At 41.9% G+C, this 24,144-nt stretch overlaps 1 protein-coding gene and 1 long non-coding RNA gene across 3 annotated transcripts in view; both read left to right on the top strand.

The window, feature by feature from the left end:
- The window catches only part of GPM6B (glycoprotein M6B), a 158,513-nt gene that overhangs the window by 34,543 nt on the left and 99,826 nt on the right, over positions 1 to 24,144 (top strand). The window lies entirely within an intron of this gene.
- Positions 773 to 8,050, top strand: LOC123331993. The gene is made up of 2 exons (XR_006548799.1): positions 773 to 6,955; positions 7,253 to 8,050. It is a non-coding gene; the product is annotated as an uncharacterized LOC123331993 (long non-coding RNA).

The raw sequence follows: 24,144 nt of genomic DNA, 5'->3' as shown, positions 1-24,144 counted from the left end.
CCTTTAATAACAAATTAAGAGAGAGAGAACATTCCTGTGTTTGGGCCTGTAGTATTTCCCACTTGTTTTTGAGGGCACCTCTTGCCAGATAGGAATAAAGACCTTAGCAAACAGGATCCTATTTGTATTTCTACTGCCACAGAGATGTTAAAGGAGATTCTGCATAACTGATGGCGGACCAAATATGGAAACCATACCCATTACACAGTCTCCTAATTTTCTCTCTCCACTAGTAGCCCAAAGATTGTATAGGAATTCTGAATTCAGACCAACAAATGATGAGTCTTGATACTAGAAGTTTACATTTCTCGGGTAACCTTATATTGTCACCTTTCCTCCTACGTGATGGTAAGCAATTCTTTTTTAAAAATAAAACTTAAAATTGGAGGTAATTTAATTAATGTGTAATGAAAAAGAAAATCAGCAGGCCAACTTCAGCCTTCAAAGCATCTCTTTCTTTGTTGGGAAAGTTCCCTAGGATCTAAGTTTCAGGACCAGGTTGAGCAGAGAGGAGTTGTTGTTCAGTCACTAATTCATGTCTGACCCCATGGACTATATAGCATGCTAGGCTCCTATGTCCTCCACTGTTTCCTGGAGTTTGCTGAAATTCATGTACATTCAGTCGATGATGCCATCCAACCAACTCATCCTCTGTCGCCCCTTTCTCCTCTTGCCCTCACTCTTTTCCAGCATCAGGGTCTTTTCCAATGAGTCCACTCTTTGCATAAGATGGGCAAAGTATTGGGGCTTCAGCTTCAGCATCAGTCCTTCCAATGAATCAGTCCTTCCAAAGGTTTGATTTCCTTTAGGATTTGACTGATTTGATCTCCTTGCAGTTCAAGGGACTCTCAAGAAACTTTTCCAGCACCACAGTTTGAAAGCATCCATTCTTCGGTCCTCAGCCTTGTATGGCCCAGCTCTTATATCTGTACATATGATGTGGAAAACTATAGCTTTGACTGTATGGACCTTTGACTCAGTGGTAGAGTTGTTTTTCTGCCAGTGCAGGAGATGCAGGAGACTTGGGTTCTATCCCTGGGTCAGAAAGATCCCCTGGAGGAGGAAACCCAATCCAGTATTCTTGTCTGGAGAATCCCATGGACAGAGAAGCCTGGTGGGCTAAAGTCCATGGGGTCACAAAGAGTCAGATGTAACTGAGCATGCACGCATTAAGAGCAGAGAGTAACAGGAAGGAAAATTCACCGAGTTCACAGCTCCATTCTTGCAGTCTATGTCCATCTTCAGGTTCACGTGTGTGTTCTCTGTTGAAGGAGATTTGAACGTGGAGTTCCTAAAACAAACAAGAGAACTCGTGGGATTTGGCAGCATGACCTTGTCTGGCTGGCTGGGCTTTGGGAACAAGAGCTCTTCATTCCTGGCAGGTCTTGGGGAAGAATGAAACCACATCACATGACTCTGAAGTTCCTTCCAACACTCCGACAGGAGGAATGGATTGAGCAAGAGTAATTTTTGTAGACTCAGGAGATTGAACCTTCTTTTTTAGACGAGGAAGTGGGACATTCCAGACTGTGAGACAAGAGACCAGGGAGACGAAAGCTAATAAAACCCTGAAGGAGGAAATGAAATTCTCTCTGGGTTGGTAGAGGTGACTGCTTTCCCCCACGTCTTCCTGTGTCTGTAAACTGCCTTAGTCTTTCACATGTTTATTTTCTATTTTATCTGCATTTTTATAGCCACTTCAATGACCGTTTTGTGCCAAGGCAGTAAAATAAAGAATGTTTTTGATATGGTGCTCCTTACTTTGTAGAGGGACAAAGTTAAACTTTCTTCATGATTATCAGTCAGTCCGTGTCCAGATTTACATTCAGCTGATATTTTTCAAGCACTGGCCCAGGTAATTTCAACATGTATTATCTCATCTCATCCTCAGAGCAACCTGGGTTGAGAGATTTGGTATCGAGGCTCAGAGAGGTGAAGGGACATTGCAAGGCAGACAGGGGTTTGCATGTAGACCCCTCTCTGTGAGTCTAGAATCCCCTCCACAGCTGCCTCTCATGTTCATCACGTTGTGTTACTTTTGTGAGTTCTTGAACTCTGCGGCAACTCAGGAATGGCATGAAATACTGTTCCTTGAAAGCATTGTTGTATGGCAACATGGGCTAGACATATCTCAAGACTTAAGACTACAGCTGATGGATTTGATTCTGAATTAAAACATCCATCAGAAAAAGGAGTCTTTCTTTTTTGCAGAACACCCAAGATGAAAAAATGAAGCCATCTGGCTTAACACAGTCAGTTTTGTCCTAGCTCCGTTTTGAAATCATACATGTGTTCCAATGGAATTGATACAGTAGGGAACTGCATGAGCTTAATGGGAATTTCACATTTCCTTACATGCCATTTTCTCCTCATGAAACATTTGGTGAAAGCAGAGCACTACACCCAACTGAGCTGAGCAGAGACAGAACACACCAGCTCTCACACCTCCTGCATCTCCGAGCTGACCCACATTAGGAGGTGCATCCCCCCAACTTGGGCTGCAATGCCCCTCGCCCCCCAGTTTGAGGTCTTCCTCTTCACAGTAACTCATAAGCTGTAGTACCTGTCAGCCACCCCAAAGCACCCTTCAGGTCTTCCTTCAAGGGAAAGGAAAATATTGATGGTTATATTTATATATTTCTTAATTGTTTCACTTATATAAAATGTTATCATTTTTATTAGGTTTCTTTTTTATAATGTGTGGCACTGATGAAGTTTTTGAGTATCGTGTCCTGAACCTCATTTTTCCCCATAAGACATATGCTTTTTTATTGTGCATTTTTGTAAAGAAGGATATTTTTAGGATCACCTGTGTGGCATTATAGCCCTAAACCTTACATCTAACTTCACCCTGTTGAATACAGTATTTGGGGAGTGAAAATGCTCAATAATAGGATGTACTAAAGTCCTGTTTATGATTTATTCAGAATCCAAACAAGGAATAGATTCATTTGCCAAAAAACCCTCAAAATTAATGACATTTTAAAAGTCCTTACATAAAATAAGCAAGGATTTACTGTATAGCATGTGGAATTATATTCAGTACCTTGTAATAGCCTATGATGGAAAATAATAATTTTATATATATATATATATGTATATATATGATACTAGATAATAGATTCTAGCCTAGGGTATTAAAGAGTAGGGTTCCTAACCAAGTCACTTTGCTGTATATCTGCAACTTAACACAGCATTGTAGATCAGTTATATTTTTTTAAAAAGTTGCAAAATCATACGGCTAGAGAGGCTATTTAAGAGGAAAAGAGAAAGTTAACCTTGCCCTTGAACTTACCTTATGCCAGGTCATGTTGAATGCCTTCAGTAGTCCCTGCATCTCATCCTCCTGAAAAGGTACATGGTGGTGAGGGTTTGAGGCTTGGAGGGGGAGGGGGACTCCTGTAGTGGGGAGGTGACCAGGTGGGACTCAGAGCTCCAGACGGTTCTCTCTCCCTGTCTGTGGGCTTTCCCATTCTTGCTTGTGTGTTTCTGTCTGCTGACACAAACACAGGATTCGTGAGCTTTACCCAAGGGTACATCGGGGTCTTAGAAGACTTTATCTTTCAAGAGACCATTTTTTCAAAAAATCATTGTTTCTCAACGTCTTATTTTATTATTGCTTTTTAGACATTTTCCACCCAAAGAAGACATTTTTCCCTCAAAAGAAGACATTCCTTCCACCCCAAGAGGACATTTTAGATATTTCAAATACACCATCTGTATGTTTATGGACTGGGTGTCTTTTTGTGCTTTTTATGTAAGAAGAGTAAGGTTTCCTTTTGCCCCTCAAGAACCCGTTTTCATCGTATTGGGGGTAATACTGCCCCTGTTGAAAATGCAGATCCTGGATCCTCAATTATCTTAAACTCATGTGCCTTTAAAATTACTGTCAGACTACCTGAGAATGGTATCCTTGAATTGGTGGGGGTTGACAACTTGTTGGGGCTGCGTTGAATGAGCCTGGCAGGAAGTACACTGGGTTGACTAACAGAGCACGGTCCCAGCAAGAAAGTGGGGCGTAAGAGCAGGTGCCCAATTCCCAGCACTCTGGGTGTCTCTGTATAGAGAACAATTTTTTTTTTTTAATTTGCTTAATTTTCTTTATTTTTTTTCATTTTTTAAAAAATATAAATTTATTTTAATTGGAGGTTAATTACTTTACAGTATTGAAAAAGCATGTATGGGGCCAAAAACAAAAGGGAAGAAATCAGCTGTTGAATAATAAATGATTCTGGCTCATCAGCCTATATTTAGCACCTTTAGTTAACGAGTCATCTTCTTTGAAGATACTAAATGATAGATTCCAACCTAAGATATTAAAGGGTAGGGCTTTCTCAGACTTTACTGTGCATCGCATCACCCGTGGGTCTTGTTAAAGTGCAGGTAGGGGGTGGGGCCTGAGTCTGCATTGCCAACAGGTTTCCAGATGCTGCTGGTCCAAGAGCGCCACTTTGAGCTGCAAATTCCTAAGAGAACACAAAGGCAGTTATAAGGGCATCCTCAAATATCCTCAGAATTTTAGAAAGTCTGAAGCAATGCTTCTCTGGGGGGTGATTTGCTCTCAAGGGGCCCATTGTCAGTGTCTGCAGACATTTTTTGTTGCCCATCTGGATGGCACTACTGGCATCTAGTGGGTAGAGACCAGGGATGCTGCTAAACATCCTATAGAGCACAGGACAGTGCCCACTGCAAAGAATGATCCAGCCCCACATGTCCTTAGTGCTGAAATTAGAAATCCTTCCCTAGAGGAAATCGCACACTTGCCCCCTGTAAGGCAGCAGAGACTAAGACAAGTAGCTCCTTCTCCTCCTGGACAGCAGTGATTCTAACCCGCTGTGGTAGCACCAACTAGTTTGTAGTGGCCATGCTCTGCAATTGACAGTAATACATACTGCTAATCAATTTCAATGGGAAAGTTAACTCATGGTAACATAAAGAAGAGCAGTTAAGTAGACTGCAAGGAAGACTTTCATAATCCTGAGATCTGCGGCAGTTGTGCATGTATGTGTCGCAGGGGCCCCTGCTGGAGGAAGGAGGAGCATGCCTGCCCCTTGTGGAGTGTGAACGTGGTGGGCTGATCAGGCTGTGTACGCCTGGCTGTCGGGGTTTTTTGGCGTGGTATGCGAGTGAGCCCATCTGGACATTTTTGGAACAAACTTAGGACATTCCTTTGGATTCTTGAATATGACTTGCAGCTGGGTAGGAAAGTGGTGCAATGTTCTGACCCACAGATTGAAGATACTTTTTAACAATAAAAATAATTCACTGTGGACGACTTTTCCCTCGAGAATCATAAATACAGATTGATGTGTTAAGTCTAGGTATGCTGATTTGCAAACCAGCCTTGTTGCATGGGATGTACATGTAGGAGCATTGGGATTTTTCAGTGTATTAATATCATCCGTTTGTATTTGAATCATTTAAAACAACAGCAGCAGGAGATAAAAGTAGCTCCTCAGAGGATGGGTTGTTTGAAAATTCTTTTCTGTCAAGTGTAATTTTCCATTTACATTAAAAGAATCTTAATATTAGGCAGTTTGCTCCTGAGAGATATTTGTAAATTTATACTGACTACAGTCTTTGTTGGAAGACAACATGATAGTCACCTCATGTCAACTGAGGCATGTTGATCCACTCAGCAGAAGGAAGAGAAGATTTGTTGGGTTATTTAAGATGACTTTAACCCTTGTTGACCCTGAAGGAGAGAAGATTCTAAAATATACAATTCTAACAAATCCTAAGACCAGTAGACTTTTATAGACTGAGCTCAGCTTTTGGTAAAAAATCACTGAGCCTGTGTGTTACATACCCTTAAGACAAAATCCAGACTTTTCCTACAAATAAAAACACGTCTGCTCAACAGTTGACTCCATCATCTGGAATAAATGTTCCTTATTTTTTGTTCCCACTGGTACAATCAGATTAATTAGCTGAATCATCACAGTTTCTCTGGTTTAATTTTTAAAATGCTAGACAACCATTATCTTTTACCTTTTTCCATGTAACTCCTTTGTTAGAGTGAACTACGTGAAATTGCCAACATGGGACCATTCCCTACCTACAAAACTGGTGATTTCATATGGTTCAATCTATTATTTAGTCATGTATTTTAATTGTGGTATTTAAAAAGCTTTGAGAAGCGTGAGGGGTAATGCCTAGGTCTGCTTTGTATTTTCCAATTAGCCAGTTCTGTTTGTTCTTTTCCTCTCTGTACTGGATATGGTTTCATACCAGTAACACCTTTCATTTAGGGGGTGGCACCTGAAACCTCAGAGTACATGAGTCACGGTGATTGGTTCTGTCCTTTTCCAGTCATACAGAGGTCTCATTTTTCTTACTTATTTTTTAAAATGATGAACTACCTACCTTCTAGCTATATCTATTTTTAACTCTTGTTCATAATGCACCATATTTAAGATTTTAAAAAGAAAAAACACTCATTGTATCCCAACATTTCTATCCTATCAACCAGACACTAGTATCTCAAGATATTGACAGATGTTCCTTAGGGGAAAATGGAGATTTTGAGGTCCTAGAAATGTCTGGAACACTGAGCTTTTTACAAAAGATTGCTTTGTTGCTAATCTTCTGAGACTAATTTCCATGATGGAGATACATATAAATTGTTTTTCAGATATTGAACTGTGGAACACTTCATAACATCCCAGGGTACTAGAAATCTTCAGTGTACAGTCTGGGAAATCCTTTCCAGAAAGGTTGGTTCCTAGTGGGCTATGATTTTTCCCTCCAGATGATAGCTGTTCTTTTTTTTCCCCAGCTTTTGGTCCATTCCAAAATACACATGAGCTTGACCTAAGAATTTTGCCAAAGGAATATTATTCCCCTCCAGGGAAATGAAAACAGCATGTTTCAACACAAGTTGAGAAATCTTAAAACAAAGTGGAAAAAAAAAGGACTAGATTATTATTATGTTCGGTGGAAATTACACTTTCAGGTAAGTCACAGCCTTACTGTGGGGCAGGATCATAGCAAGGAGCTTATTGACCCTCCCACCTTGGGCTGTTGTGATTATGTGGGTATATTTAGAAGCTATAATGAAAGCAGAGCATCAGCCAAGATGCCCCAGTAGACACTCTCAAATGAAGATCTCTCCCATTATGAGAAAAACCCCCCAAAGAAAATATTTGCTTGGCAAGTAAAGAAGAGTGCTTTTCTCACCAAAATGATGATGTAACGTTTCAGGGAAAACAGTAACCACGACTCATTTATTGTTGTCATGTGTTTCTCCTAGAAGCTGAGTGGTTATCAGAGAGGATAAGAGACAGGGAGTGTGTGGGAGCCTGCTCTGGGTCTCCTTTGATCAAAAGCGCCATGTTTCAGCAAATTGATATGGTGTTTCCTTCAAATGGATTGAAAGCAGCAGACCCTTTTGTTGCAGATGCAACCTATAAAATGGAAAGTGGTCCTGTAGCCAGTTTGCATCCAGGAAAGAACGCAACATGGCATTCCTAACCAACTCTTTGATCTGCTGTATAACTTCCTCTCATGTGGTTGTGTGAATTTTTGTTCAACATGAATAATCACTGGGGGAAATGAATGTATGAAGCTATGATTTAGTTTGTAACAAAGAGTTATCAAAAGAAGAAACACCCCCAGCATATGATTCTACCATATGAGTATGCTACCTAGGAATATTCCTCTAACCATAAGACAAATGAAATGCACTCTGAGATCTGTGGATGAAAAGAACCGCCTTATACAAACTCACACAGAGGGATCAAATTTGGGTGGTAATTGTGTGATAAACTTTTGCCATCTAGTTTGTCTGATTAGCCAGATTTCATAGCGTTTTGTCTAGTTTTACTATAGCAACACAGTGAGTGTTCCCTGAGCTGTCCTGGAGACAGAACCCTTTCCCCAGTGACACCCGCAGACCAAATCTGGCCTGCCACCAGTTTTTCAGTGGCTCACAGGTTAAGAAGGATTTTTGTATTTTGAAATGGTGTAAAGAAAAAGAATAATATTTCATGATAGGTACAAATTACATGAACTCCAAATTTGTGTCCATAAATAAAGGCTTATTGTAGCATGGCCATGCCCCTTCCTTTTTATATTATCCATGGCTGTTTTTGTACTACAGTGGCAAAGCTGAGTCATGGCAACTGACTGCACGTGGCCCACAAAGCCTAAAATATTTACTGTCTGGCTCTTTACCAAAAAGAGTTCACTGACCCCTGATCAAAATGTTCCAGAGTATGCTCATTGGAAGTTTCATTAGAGGACCTTCCAAGTGAAGTCACAAGAGTTAAAGTTGCTTGTGGCGGTCTGGTTGACCCCTGAGAATAAATTGGCTAAATGCCGACTGAGAGCAGGACTACAGGGAGGGCATGATCATCATGTCCAGCCTTGAGTTGTTCAAAGCCTCTGTCCTACAAGCAAAAGCTTGCAGTTACCCCATGCATCAGCTGCACTTACCTCCCCTGCAAAATTCTTGCCCAGACCTGCTAATGAAAAGAGAGACTCAAAATGGTGCCTCAGCTTTGGAAGCGTCACAGGCAAGCCCTCTCTGCCCAACCCCCACCCCCAGTGTCTGCCAGGAGTTTAGCAATGGGAGATCACAGAGCCCTCCATGGCGCAGTGGTAAAGAATCTGCTTGCCAATGCAGGAGATGTGGGTTCGATGCCTGGATTGGGAAGATCCCTTGGCGGGGGGCATGGCAACCCACTCCAGTTTTCTTGCCTGGGAATTCCTGTGGACAGATGAGCCTGGCAGGCTACAGTCTGTGGGGTCAGACATAGCTGAGCACACGTGCACACACACACCAGCAGAAGACCACACCAGAGTTTAACTTGTGGTCACTAAAGGGAGAAATGATGTCTACAGTGTTCCCTCCCCCTTAGTCTGAGCCCACAGGGCCTTTTGGTTTCCTCTTATGGGGCTTACAGTGTTCAACCTTTAGTGATTTGGGTAACTATTTCATTCCCCTGGCTACCCTGGGAATTTTGTTAAAGGTCTCAAGAATGGATTTGATCAATGATACAGAGGATAGAAGATATATCTTTTACAAGTCTTTGTTGGCTTATATCTTTATTTCTGGCCACATTTCCTAATGTTGTTGTCAGTTGCTAAGTCCTTCTGGCCACATTTCCTAATGTTGTTGTCAGTTGCTAAGTTGTGTCTGACTTTTTGCGATCCCATGAACTGCAGCACACCAAGCTTCCCTGTTCTTCACTATCTCCTGGAGTTTGCTGAAACTTGTGTCCATTGAGTCATTGATGCCATCCAACCATCTAATCCTCTGTCATCCTCTTCTCCTGCCCTCAATCTTTCCCAACATGAGGGTCTTTTCCAATGAGTCAGATCTTCACATTAGGTGGCCAAAGTATTGGAGCTTCAGCTTCAGCATCAGTCCTTCCAACAAGTATTCAGGGTTGATTTCCTTTAGAATTGACTGGTTTGATCATCTTGCTGTCCAAGGGACTCTCAAGAGTCTTCTCCAGCACCATAGCTTGAAAGCATCAATTCTTCAGTGCTCAACCTTCTTATTCCCATATATGCTTTTTACCACCATCCTGCCAATTAATTCATGTCCCTTCAAACTTGCCACAGTCTTTCATAGTGTTCCACCTTTGCATATTCTGTTCCTACTCCCTTCCTCACCTTTTCTGCCTAACTAGCCCCTACTGTTGCTTCAGTGTTCCTCTCAAAGGCCTTTTCTTCTTCTCTGTGTAGACAGTTTCATTTTTCTCTCTTTTGTGGTATCGTCCTACATAGGTTCTGTCTCTCTTACCCATCAGATCACATGGTATTACATTGATTTGTTTACGTGTCTGTTTCCTTCATGATCTTGTAAGCATTTTAAGGGCAATGATTGTGACTTGTTAAATTTGACAACAAACCTTCTACATGACAAAGTGCTTAATAAATGGATACATGGTCACATGCACCTTCCCTGATTATTTCATTCTGTACTTAGGATGGAAGACTAAACGTATTTTCTGTTTGCCAAAGACCATTCCTTGGAACTCCCTTCTCCATAATTGGAAAAATTAGTGTATCTTTTTGAGCTCAGAGAAGTTCTATCCTTAAGCCTATCTGTGACTTTCTGCTTTAGCAGCGAGACCAAATGAAGTGATGTCACCCTTTAGTTTCATTTATTTGTTTGTTTATTTTTATTGAAATAATAGTTGATTTACAGTGTTGTGTTAGTTTCAGGTATATGGCAAAGTGATTCAGTTATACATATATATTTTTTTTCATATTCTTCTCCATTATAGGTTATTATAGTTCCCTGAATATAGTTCCCTCTGCTATACAGCAGGATCTTGTTATCTTCTTTATATACAGTAGTGTGTAGGTGCTAATCCTATATCCCCTTACCCCTTTGGTGACCATCACCAAACAAACATCACAGTTTGTTTTCTATGTCTGTATTTCTGTTTTGTAAATAAGTTCATTTGTATCATGTTTTAGATTCCACATATGAGTGATGTCATATGATATTTGTTTTTGACTTACTTCACTGAGTATGATCATCTCTAGGTCCATCCACATTGCTACAAATGGCATTATTCTTTTTTATGGCTGAGTAATATTCCATTGTATACATATATACATATGGTAGAGAAGATATGATACACACACATAAATACTGTATCTTCTTTATCCATTCATCTGTTGATGGAGACTTAGGTTGCTTCTGTATCCTGGCTATTGAGAATAGTGCCTCTGTGAACATTGGGGTGTGTGTATCTTTTTGAATTAGTTTTCTCCAGATGCTTAACCTTTTGTTAATAATTAGTTGCCACTCACTACAGACAAGTGCTATAAGGGAAATGAAACTGGAATTCCACACCAGGACATTTTACAAACGAGAGGAAACTCAGAAATGCATTTAAGGTTAAAACTAAATTGTCATGACACAAATCAGAGAATAGCACATTCATATTTCTCTTCCATTGCCTCAAATTATCTTTACCCAGTGGAACACCCTTGAGTAGAACATGCGAGCACAGAGCCATGTTTACCACAGAGGGGCATATAAGGTGCTTCACCAGGCACAGGAAAAAAATACTGACCCCTCTGCATTTATTTAAAAACAACGAAATTAACCTTGTATTTACTATCTATCTAGTGCTTTAACCTAAATTTACATGTATTGGGAATATATGAGCTTTTACTTTTAAGTAATAGAGGTATAGCAATGAAAAAATTGTGGAGTTCAAAATGTTGGCTTTTATATATGTATATTGTTCAAAGATAAAAGAATGGTATTTATGGTACAACCTGCTGCTGCTGCTAAGTTGCTTCAGTTGTGTCCGACTCTGTGCGACCCCATAGACGGCAGCCCACCAGAATCCCTGTCCCTGGGATTCTCCAGGCAAGAACGCTGGAGTGGGTTGCCATTTCCTTCTCCAGTGTATGAAAGTGAAAAGTGAAAGTGAAGTCACTCAGTCGTGTTCGACTCTTCGCGACCCCATGGGCTGCAGCCTACCAGGCTCCTCCATCCATGGGATTTTCCAGGCAAGAGTACCGGAGTGGGTTGCCATTGCCTTCTCTATGATACAATCTAGTTGTAAAAAAAAAAAAAAATAAAATGGGGGCTTACTTAAGGTGGTAGTGGGAGGAAGTGAAAAGTAGTCAGCTCTTAGATATTTTGATGGTAGAACAGATAAAGGACTTGTTAAACTGTATAGAGCTAAACAGAAAAACTGGATACAGAAGTTCATCTGTATGTTAACAGAAGTTATCTCTGGGTGATAAGATTAAACATGATGCTTCCTTTATTCTTGTTAACTTTTTTGGAGTAATTAAGCTAGCCTAACTTAATTCTAAAGACAAGAATAAATTCTTTATGTAAAAAAAATTTTTTTTTTGAAAATGGGGGAGACTGTTGACTAAAGGGTCCATGTGATTACTTCCTAACCCTTGTGCACTGCATATGAGACCATTTATTTTGAATCGAAGCCTTGAAGCCTTGTCTGAAATAAGTCAGTATTCCTGGACTTCTCAAGCTGCTAGTTTAGGGACAACTCATGCAGGCCTCCTGGTGCCTAATCATCCACAGAAATGGATGGCATGACTTGTATTACCATGATCTTCTTTAGTACTTGCCAGAACTCATTTATGGGAGATACGGACATGACTCGTCAGGGCAACTGACAAATAATGACTGAAGATCCAAAGGCAGAATGATGACGGCCAAGCTGTGCCCACAAGGCAGTTTTGTGGGCAAGGAGATTCTCGAAACACTTTTGCTGTGTCCATATCCAGCTAACCAGACCACCATTGCCTTCTTGAGCCCTTGCTGCTACTTCAGAAAATGGTTTCCAGAAAAAGAAATCCTCTCGTCCCCAAGGACTCAGCAGGATAGACAGTTCAAATGTTCATTTGCCTGGCCCCCGAATGAAATGTTTCTTAGGTACACAATTCACTGCCCAGATCGAGAGCACAGCCCAGAAAGAAAAATGCCCCAGTGCATGGTAGGCAGAATTTTCTGCCCATGGACATTGACAAGGCTGCATTGTGGAAACAGAAGCCGCTCGGATTGTTCATTGTTCTTCGGCTCCTACTTTGGCAGCCAGAAGCGAATTCATTAGGCAGTGATTGGCATACTTCTCCTCTGTTTATTCCATGCCCTGAGTACAGTAAATACGTTCTGTGCCCCCCGCAGCCTCTTGCTTGGCCTCTTACTGTTCCAATCACCCACCTCCTTCCCGCTCTGCGCCTGTAGCCCTCCTGCTTCTCAAAGCCTATAGTCAAGCCGACTTGGGACTGCTCGCCCTAAATTACAAGAAATGGTTCGGTAGGTCCATCTCCCCCAACTCAGAGAGAGGCACACTTTGTTCTCACATCTGGGCTGGTCAGCCAGCCAGCCCATGTTGATCAGGCACCCACGGAACGCATAGCAGCGTGTCCAGCCCCCTCTGGGGGACTGCAGGCTCAGACAGAGGCAAACATGCCACACTTCTCCCTTGTTGTCTCCGCCCCCAAAGTGTGGCCTCTTGGGCTTGGAGGAGGGAACCTGAGAAGCAGCTCTTTCAAAATGACCATTTGCAACATTGGGTGGTGTTTTTTTGTTTTGTTTTTTTGTTTGTTTGTTTGTTTTTTTTAATCTGAATTGCTCTGTGCAGCTGGGGGAAGAAAGATGAGCGTGACTGCTCACAAGGCAAGGTGCTATGTTTCATGAAGTCCAGAGCAGCATTTCTCAAACTTGAGCATGCATTTGAGTTGCCAGGGGATAGTGATAATGTAGATTCGGATTCAGCAGGACTGCCAGGAGCCTGAGACTCTGCATCTCTCACAACTCCTGGGTGATGATCCACGCACTACCACGCTTGCGTAGCAAGTGCTAGGTTGGTGGTTCTCTACCTTGGGTGCATGCATGTTGGTGTTATCTGGAGAGCTTTTAAAACTAGTTATGTCAATAAAATAAATTTTTTTTTTCCTTGTGGATTTTTATTTTTTATTTTTTTTTAATTTTATTTTATTTTTAAACTTTACATAACTGTATTAGTTTTGCCAAATATCAAAATGAATCCGCCACAGGTATACATGTGTTCCCCATCCTGAACCCTCCTCCCTCCTCCCTCCCCATTCCATCCCTCTGGGTCGTCCCAGTGAGTTATGTCAATAAAATAAATTTTAAAAATAGCTTATGGACACAGGGCGGGTGGGGGACAGGAGGAAGGAGAGGGTGAGATGTATGGAGAGAGTAACATGGAAACATGTACATTACTATATGTAAAATAGATAGCCAGTGGGGATTTGCTGTGTGACTCATGGAACTCAAACCAGGGCTCTGTGACCCAACCTAGATGGTTGGGATGGGGTGGGAGGTGGGAGTGAGGTTCAAGAGGGAGGGGACATATGTCCACCTATGGCTGATTCATGTTGATGTTTGGCAGAAACCAACACAATATTGTAAAGCAATTATCCTTCAATTAAAAATAAATGAAAAACCAACAGGGTCCTACTGTATAGCACAGGGAGCTATGTAAACTGTAATGGAAAAGAATATGAAAAAGAATTTTATATATATATATATATGTAATTCTTTTTCATATTCTTATATATTCATATATATATATATATATATATATATATATATATATATATATAACTGAATCAGTTTGCTGTACAGCAGAAATTAACACAACATTGTACTGGGTTGGCTGAAAAAGTTCGTTCGGGTTTTTTTGTAACACCTTAGGGAAAAACTCAAACAAGCCTTTTGACCAACCCAATAAATCAACTATACTTCAACAAAAGTAAAAAATTACTTATGCCCAAGCCCCATCCCCAGATATTCTGGCATAACTGATCTGAGCTTGGGCATTGGGAATTAAAAAAAAACTCTCCCCAAAGGCTTTTCATATGTGCAGTGGTGGGGCTGTCACAGCCTTGCACATGGAGTAAGTGGGTTTGCCCTCTTGGAAGGGAGGATATGTCTTCTTTTCGGGTCCCGAGTGAGACTGAGCCCAGTTCTTCAGCCCTTGAAAAGGTGGCACTTGAAGACAGCATCCTTCTGATGTACTGGTTCTCCACCAGGCCCTGGCGCTCCAGGAGACACATCTGTTGATGTCTGGAGATGTGCTTATTCACCACAGCTGGGGAGGGTGCTACCAGCATGGGGCGGGTAGAGGCCAGAGACATTGCTACACTTTCTGTGATGTGCCAGGACAGCACCCACACAAGAGTGATCCAGCCCAAATAGCGACGGTGCCCTAGGGGAGGAAAGTGCTCTAACTTACTTAACGCCCATCTTCAACAAGCCGGCAGGTTCAACCCTTCTCTCTCCAGTGACCACTGGGAGCCATTAACTCAGAGCAGGTGGCTAAGAGCTTTTCTTGGGGGTCTCATTTGGTTTTACAGCATAAGACTGTGGCAGATGTTCTGAACTGGAAAGTCAGTTTTCCTCCTCTAGAAAATCAGGCTGTAGAAGTACAAGCTTCCAAAAGCCCTTGCAGTTAAAAAAAAAAAAAAAAAAAAAAGTCCTACAGTTGTTTGAATGGTTACAGAGATTCTGTTTCTGGTGATGAACAAGTTCTGAGAATGGATGCTGGTAATGGTTACTTAATCCTGTGGATGTATTTAAGGCCACTGAATTACAAAGTTCGTGTTATGTGTATATTAGCACAGTGTTTAAAATTCCATGATCAGTGATCAGACAATAAACAAACTCTATGTTTGCCCAGTTCTAATGTGAAGCCAGCACTCTGCTCCACTTCTTATTACCCTCAGTACTTTTCCCCCAGTGCTTATGGTGACTTAAAATCACAAGGATTGGCGTGGTTATTCGAGTAATGTCTTTGCCCACTAAGGTCAGCTTGATGAATGTAAAGACCACATCTGTCTTGCTCTGCCAGGTATCCCAAATTCCCAGCAGGGTTTTCTTGGGATTTGTAGGCATGCTGCAAATATTGGGAATGATTGAGGGCAGGAGGTGAAGGGGGCAACCGAGGATGAGATGGTTGGATGGGATCACTGACATAACATGAGTTTGAGCAAAGTCCAGAAGATAGTGAATGACCAGGAAACCTGGCGTGCTGCAGTCTGTGGGGTTGCGAAGAGTTGGCCAGGACTGAGTGACTGAACAACAACAACCACAGATATTCATTAGATGGATGGATTTACTATGGTTTATATGTTCACCTCCCTGGGAATGGGAATTGGCCATTATCCATACATTCAGACTTAGTATCTTCTGTCTTCTAGCCTCGGCTACTGGACAGGTTGTAAGATGGAGAGTTGGTGCCTGAGCACTGTTTTTCTGATGGTCTTCTCTAGAAATTGGCTTAGAATAGAATCCTGGTTCAACTCAATGTCGAGTCTTGCCCCAGGGGCTTAGGTTCCACTGGTGTGCCCCAGCATGCCCTGAACTTGAAAACCAACATCTAAGTCTTTACTTCTCAAAATGTGGTCCTGAGACCAGCAGCAAGACCAGCCCCTTGGGCGTCTGTTGGAATTCCAGATCCTCAGGCCCCAGCCCAGACCTGTAGAATAAGAAGCTACATGTTTTCAGACGGGGCTGTAAGTTCCTTTTTTCTTGCTTATGTCCCATTGTTCTAGTTGGCCTAGAGGGCTGTTGATTCCTGGGTGAAGGAAAGTGGTGTGTGGTTTTGGAGGCCAATGGAGACAGGTCTAAAATGCAGAAACATTTTACGGAGAAGGAGGTGTCATTAACCACCAGCACCAGTTGTGCTTTTATTTGTCAATAATTGGCTCAGGAAACAAAAGGCTGAAAGCCTACTTCATTTCTTGTCTTGGTTTTTAAAAGCCATCCCCCCTACCAAAACAGGGAAAAAAAAATGGACTGGGGGTGAAGGGGGCCATTGAGGAACCAAATGGGTAGACTTTTCAAATCATCTTGCCCCGCGCTGAAGAAAAATAAAGAGCAGAAAGTGCCATCTTTCTCTTCCAGAGAAAAGAATGCGTTTCCTGTTTGCCCTCACTGAGGGCCGGAACATAATGCTTCAGTGTGTGCAGGGCCGCTGAACAAAGAATATAGAACAGAGAGTTGGCTCTGCTAGAAACCATGTGACAAGTGCAACTGCTGATTGCATGTACCAGGGCAAGAGACAGAAATGTGTGTGTGTTTCTAGCTTCTGAGGCTTGAAAGACAGTTGAGGAGAATGAATTTTACCTTCAAGAGTTTTGTATGTGCTTTGGAAGATCTGTTAATGATTGAAAACTCTTTTTTTTTTTTAAATCAGGATGAGGCTTGTAACCAAATGGCTTTGTGCAGGAAAGCAGAGTTCCCAGTAACCCACAGCCACATGGAAAAATGTTGCAATACAGGGACATTCTCTGTTAGTAATTGGCTTGTTTCCTATAGGATGTGAGATGCTACTAGAATCATGGAAAAAGAGCCCTTGGTTGCTGAAAGAAGCCTTAGAAATGATCAAATTCAGCACATCTCAGTCTGTTTTTCTGTCCCCAACCCACCTGTAGAATCTAAACCTATGCCATTACGAGCATTGGCTCTGTAATGCATAAATGATAAGGGTGGAGATGTTGCTTGTTTGGGAACCAAAAAATCCTGAGTTCTCATATGCCCCAGGTACCAGTGGTTGTCAAACTTTGCTGTACACTGGAATCACCTGGGGAGCTTTATAAGGTACTGCTCTCTGGTCAAGGATTCAGATGTGATTGTTCAGGGGTGAGTGGGAGGGGACCATGTAAATCTCCCCAGTGATTCTGATGTTTAGTCCAGGTGGCGATCACTGCCTCAGCCCATTGTCCTTCTCTCCCCATGTTGCAAATCTCTGTTTCTCTACCCTGGGCTTCGAGAAGGGCAGGAAGACTCGTTGATTGTATTGATGGCAGCTTTGTGATGGAAACTGATGAGAGGACCTCTGAGCCCTCTGACTGCCCTGCCAGGGATTCTGGTGGACTCAGACTAGGATGGGGAAGTTCACACCATTCACTCCAATGCCCTTACCTGTGTCTCCCCCCAGGATGGCCCCAATGTGCTCCCGAAGGAGAAACTCAAAATGATGAACTTGATTAACTCTTTCCACTTAAATCATCATCCTCTGAGCTTGACTTCTCTGTTTGTTCCCAGCAGTAGAGACATAGAGCAGGTGTCAGTGGTCACAGTTGCATGGACAGGACTGCAGTTAATGCAGTTGGAAGACGAAGGCCACCATTAGAGGGGGTATGTGTGGCTCAGTACCTGAGTTCATGTGTCAACCATGGAGGATAAGGTCTGTTTTGCTATCACCTCTGATTGGGCTTCCCTGATGGCTCAGATGGTAAAGAATCTTCCTGCAGTGCAAGACCCGGGTTCGATCCCTGGGTCGGGAAGATGCCCTGGAGAAGGGAATGGCTTCCACTCTAGTATTCTTGCCTGGAGAATCCCATGGACAGAGGAGCTTGGCAGGCTAAAGTCCAGGGGGTTGCAGAATCAGACATGGCTGAGTGACTAACACTTCTTACTGATTCAACTGTGGCTTGAGATAGTCATGGGACCTCAGAAGCGGCATTCTCTCTCGTCGGGTGTTCCAGTTCCATCACGTTTGAGAGCTGGAAACGTGACATCAGCAGAAGGGTGGCTGTTCAGGGTGCAGTGGCCCCTCTCCATGTGGGCTAAGATCTGAGTCCAAAGCCCCAGATTCTATACCAGGCCCTGTAATGTCAGCAATGCTTGGAACTTATAAATACTGTCTGTGCGGAGGCACTTTTCACGTGCTCAAGTGAAACAGTGTTGTGATCCATACAGAACTATAAATGTGAAGATGAAGGAATGCTATATGTAGAGGGGAATGTTTGAAGACTTCACTGGAGGAAAATGTGCTGGCACCTACAAAGATAGCTCTTGAGTTCCTAAAGGCATTGGGTTAAATTAATCATTGATTAAACATGAAACTTCAGGATGAGATTTTGCTTCCTAGTTCATTAGCTTAAAATCTGAATAAATTTGCATCAGTGCACAAGTAGAATACTAATTTGGTGAAATCCTTTTGCAGCGCATATCCAGAAAAGCAGTGGGTTTTATGCTTATGAGTTGTAGACTCAGAAGAAAGGGGGTAAATAGCAAGGTCAAAGTTGCATTTCTGTTGCTGATTGAGCAAATGAACAGTGTATCGCCAAAGCATAGAGCCTAAGTTTTTGTGCTCTTTGGATATTTGTTCTTTTTTAAAAAGTGAAACTATGCACAACCAAGAGATGCCAGCTTTTCACTTGGGGCCCTGATGATGACAGGTGGAAGCCATGGGGGTGCAAAACAAAAACTTCTCAAAATTCAGACATAAACTATGTCATGACGTTCCCGTAGAAGGCAAACCTGGTCCTCCTCCTCTGCTCACTCACTGCTATTGGATGACTCCCTCCCTGCACTTGCACTGCTCTGTCCATCACGCTGGTCTGCTCCAGTGACTGACCCTGGCACTGGGGTTTGTTGACACAGATGTTGGGTGATAAGCACTTCATGAGGAGGGGAGCTGACGATGCCCTCATTCATGCATCCCTGGACATGCCTCTGAAAATCTTGCTGAGGAGGGGTCAAAAGTATCAAAGGACAAGATCTTTGGGTGTGGTGGGGGTCTGCTTCTAGAGTCCTTGCCTGTGAACTTCCCAACCAAAGCTTAATGGTACCCCCACTATTGGCAATACTATAGAGGATATTTTTGGAGGTGACCTCTATTTGCTGGGGTGACACTTACTTGGGACACATAAGTCCCAAATAAACTTGGGGGTACTTAGCTGCCCCTTAGTGGACATCCACTTGCATAGCTAAGAATTCCTCTTCGGGGGCAAGCAAGATGGCAGTTTAGTGCTTGTGTTAGCTAATATGTTGGTTCTGGATGAAATAAAGGCACAGAGACATTTTGTTTTCCATATGATGCCTATATACTTTATAATAGACCTGTCCTCCATGTATCTATACTTAATCGTTTACTTATGCATGTTTATAGAATTTACCAGAAGAGGGGTGCAGAATGCTTTTGTAAAAAATGCCCTTGGGACTTCCCTGGTGGCCCAGTGGTTAAGACTTTGCTTTCCAACGTAGGGGCTGCATGTTCAGTCCCTCGTCAGGAGCTAAAATCCCACATGCCTCACGGACAACAAATTAGAACTTAAAACAGAAGCAATTTTGTAATGAATTCAATAAGACTTCCAAAAATTTTTTAAGAAAAAAAAAATGCCCTGGCCTCTAGTTTCCTCAGTTGGATATTGAAATAAACTGACCCAGTCAGGTCACTAGTGAGAAAGAACCACAGGGGACGTTCCCACTGTACTGTTCATTGTTGGAAATTGGGTTTGAAAAAATGCCTAAGGCAGCTACCGCTCACCTATCCAAACATTAAAGATGGCAGCAAAACTGGCCAAGGAGCAGCAATCGGTGAAGAGCAGATATTCCCATCACGTTCTTAGATGATTGTTTTTGTGATATAATTTGATATTTGTAGGAGTCCGATGAGAGGACAGGACTAACTTCTCTCATTTGGCCTTAAGGACAGAATTCAGTGGACATCCATTCTTTTGGTGTGTGTGTTTATTTACGTATCCAGTTCATTATTTTCCTTAGAGTGTATGGGATTTGTTTCATGGATTCATATGGATTAAAATGGGTTTTTTTTTAATTTAAAATACTAAAAATAAAAATGTCCTGGTCTGGGAATGCAGAGTTTAGGAACAAGACTTTTGTATTAACAGGTGACTGGATTTCTCCTAAAGCAAAATACATGTAGATACACAACAAATGTTTTTCTAGCTCTGCCCTTCCCTTCCCTTGGGTTCCTGTTCCCCCGCATATAAATTTGCGGACAGGACAAATCCCCTGGTGAGGCCTCTGCTGGGCCCATCCACTACATGGATCCTCGTCTGCTGTTTTAAATATTTGTGCAGGCCAGAGGTTGTATATTTCCTTCTGTTACATTTCTTTGCCTGCCTTTGTCTCTTTGATTTGGATCCTTGCTCAGGAACCCAGGTTCAGTTAGCTAATGTCTCTGGGAAAACTCAGCCCACTTAATGACATGCTGCATAATTTTGTAGCTCTCGAGGGAAAATTGTGGCAAGAAAATGGAGAATGCTTGTTATTTCTTCTTACACCATGTTTCCAGAATCTTCTAATGCAAGTAGATAGAGAAAGGGTGAGATCTGCAGAATCCTTAGGGAGTTGTGCATTGCTGCTTGGAAGGAAATGGCAACCCACTCCAGTGTTCTTGCCTGGAGAATCCCAAGGATGGGGGAGCCTGGTAGGCTTCCGTTTCTGCGGTCACACAGAGTCGGACACGACTGAAGCGACTTAGCAGCAGCAGCAGGTCCTTACAAACATTTCCTTCTATTTCAGAACAAGGCAGAATTGCTTTATGGCCATTAAATTTACTACTTTTGAAATAGGAAAATAAAGTGTAGAACGTCAGATTAGTAGTTTTGTGCATTCTGCTAAATTGTGGGAGCCCTGATGAATCCATGTGACATTTAGAATCTAGAGGAATCTGCTATTTGTTTCTAGAAAAAGCCTGATTAAGAAAATATGCATTTCCAACATGGAAAACTATTCTAAAAAAAGACATATATAATCATACAGACAAATGAAAATAGATATAGTATCTTTCGCTCCAAAATTTTACCCATGAGTCAGTAAAACACAGTAATATAGAATCATCTGTTTATATATAAAAAAAGAAAATGTGTATTTCCAACATGGAAAACTATTCTAGATATTTTTTCCTGTAGGAACTATTGTAGAATATTCTAGACTAGCACTGTCCAAGAGAATTATAATATGAACCACATGTTATTTTTTTCACAGGCTATTACAAATTATTTGAAGGGATAAGCAGGTATAATTAATAGCAATTTTATTTAATCTGATATATCTGAAATATCATTTCAGGGTGTAACCAATATAAAAAGTTGAGATATTTTACATTATTTTTCAGAGTAGGTCTTTTTGAAGTCCAGTCTAAATTTTCAACCCTTCTTAATGGTGACATGCGGCCAGAGGCAACTGTTTTGGACAACACAGCTGTCCATCTGCATTGCTAAATCCAGATAGTGCGAGACTGAGAACTAACCAGGAGTCTGGCCCTGATTTAGAAGGATGACTTAAATGCTGAGAAAAGGTGCTCTTGGAGGAAAAAAAAAGTGATAGAAAACTTAAACAGTTGACGTTAGGAAGTAAACCACTTTGCAAGAACTAAACAATCTTGGTTTTCATCTGAAGACCATGGTGGGAGACGACCAATCTCTTAAAATGTTTCTGTGTGAATCGGAAGGACATCTTTCAGTTTGCACTTGTGGAAAAAAACAAGATCCTAGGGACCTGGAAGGCAGATGGATTGTACCTGCGGGTTTAGGGCGTGATCACTGTAGCTGCAGTGCCCGAGGTCACATCCCACTTGCTGGCTTTGTGATCTTGGGCAAATTCCTCTCCAGGCCTAGGCTTCTTTACCTGAAGGTTCAGGCTAGTAAAAAGTAACCAGCTTCTAGGTTTTTGAGAATTAAATAGCTAACAGACCCAAAGGACTTATTATAACTAAGCAGTGAGCTATTGTATCATAGCATTAGCTCATTTTCAAAATTGTTTTTATTGATGTATAGTTGATTTACAATGTTGTGTTGATTTCTGCTATACAGCCAAGTAATTCGGCTATGCAGATATGTATTCTTTTTCATATTCTATTCCATTATGGTTTATCACAGAATGTGGAAAATTGTTCTCTGTGCTCTACAGTAGGACCTGTTATTTATCCATTCTGTATAAATAGTTTACGTCTGCTAATCCCAAACTCCCAATTGATCTCTCCTCCATCCACTCCCACTTGGTAGCCATAAGTCTGTTTTCCATGTCTATGAATCTGTTTCTGTTTCATAGATAGGTTCATTTCTGTCATATTTTAGATTCCACATATAAGCGATATCATATGGTATTTATCTTTCTCTTTGTGGTTTACTTCCCTTAGTATGATATCTATGTTGCTGCAAATGGCATTCTTTCATACTTTTTTATGGCTGAGTAGTATTCCATTTGGAGAAGGGCATGGCAACCCACTCCAGCATTCTTGCCTGGAGAATCCCGTGGCGGGCTCACAAAGAGTCGGACACGACTGAAGTGACTTAGCATGCGTGAATGCGGTATTCCATTGTGTGTATGTACCACATGGTCTTTATCCGTTCATCTGGCAATGGACATTTAGGTTGGTTCCATGTCTTATTAGTTATTGTGTGTACTGCTGTCATAGCATTAGCTCATAAATGATCATCCTTCTCATTGAAAAGTTGTTCCGTTGCCCCATGTCTCACTTTGGACTGGCTTACCTGTTCATTCATTAACTTTTGACTGAGTGTTCTCTGTGTTCCAGTTAGAGGTTGTGTTGCTAGAAGCGTTAGTGGTGAATGAGGCGAAGGTGAAGCCTGCTCTCACATGCAGTTCCATGAAGGAACACGAGAGGTAAACAAGGAAATGAACAAGGAACAACAGGGAAATGAACAAGAGCACCTTGGAGGTCGGGCCCAGCTTTCCGTCTCTGACTATGCTCAAGCATAGCCCACTCCCTTGCCGCCATCTCCTCTGCCAGCCCTGGGTTTTGAAAAGTGTCATTTTCTGTCTGTAAAGCTGGGTGGTGCAGCCTTTATCCTAACGTGGTCTGCCCTTCAGACTTAGAGGTGACCAGGTGTGCACTGGCAGATGTCTCTAGGAGGATCAATGGGTGTGTCAGCAGAGATCATTTGTGTGCTTTGCAAAGGAGGGAAAAGAAACCCTCACAGAAGCTGCAAATTGCCACTAGCCACTGAAACAGCTGAACTCTGTTCTTGGTCAACAGAAGGCTGGCTCTGAGTTACCTCAAAGTCAGATGATGGATTTATACTAGTGGTTTTCAAAGTGTGGTTCCTGGACCAACAGCCTCATCATCACTGGGAAACTTGGTGGAAACAGAAAATGCCAGGCCCCCATCCTAGCAGATCTGTTGGGTCAGACACTCTGGAAGGGCCCAGCAATGTTTTTTTGTTTGTTTGTTCTTATCTTAAGGGATTTTATTTTATTTTATTGTTTTCAGTTTTATTTATTTATTTATTTTTACTTTATAATATTGTATTGGTTTTGCCATACATTGACATGAATCCGCCATGGGTGTACATGTGTTCCCCATCCTGAACCCCCACCCCCACCTCCTTCCCCATCCCATCCCTCTGGATCATCCCAGTGCACCAGCCCCAAGCACCCTGTCTCATGCATCGAACCTGGACTGGTGATTTGTTTCACATGTGATAGTTTACATGTTTCAATGCCATTCTCCCAAATCATCCCACCCTCGCCCTCTCCCACAGAGTCCAAAAGACTGTTCTTTACATCTGTGTCTCTTTTGCTGTCTCGCATACTGGGTTATCATTACCATCTTTCTAAATTCCATATATATGCATTAATATACTGTATTGGTGTTTTTCTTTTTGGCTTACTTAGCTCTGTATAATAAGCTCCAGTTTCATCTACCTTATTAGAACTGATTCAAATGTATTATTTTAATGGCTAAGTAATACTCCATTGTGTATATGTACCACAGCTTTCTTATCCATTCGTCTGCTGATGGACATCTAGGTTGCTTCCATGTCCTGGCTGTTATAAACAGTGCTGCAATGAACATTGGGGTACACATGTCTCTTTCAATCAATGTTTTAACAAGCCCTCCAGGTGGCACAGTGGTAAGGAATCCGCCCGCCAGTACAGGAGAC

The sequence above is a fragment of the Bubalus bubalis genome, chromosome X (assembly GCF_019923935.1).
Source record: "Bubalus bubalis isolate 160015118507 breed Murrah chromosome X, NDDB_SH_1, whole genome shotgun sequence".
NCBI classification, from domain to species: Eukaryota; Metazoa; Chordata; class Mammalia; order Artiodactyla; family Bovidae; genus Bubalus; species Bubalus bubalis.
Note: the sequence above shows the minus strand (reverse complement) of the source record. Positions and strands in the feature narration are given on the sequence as shown.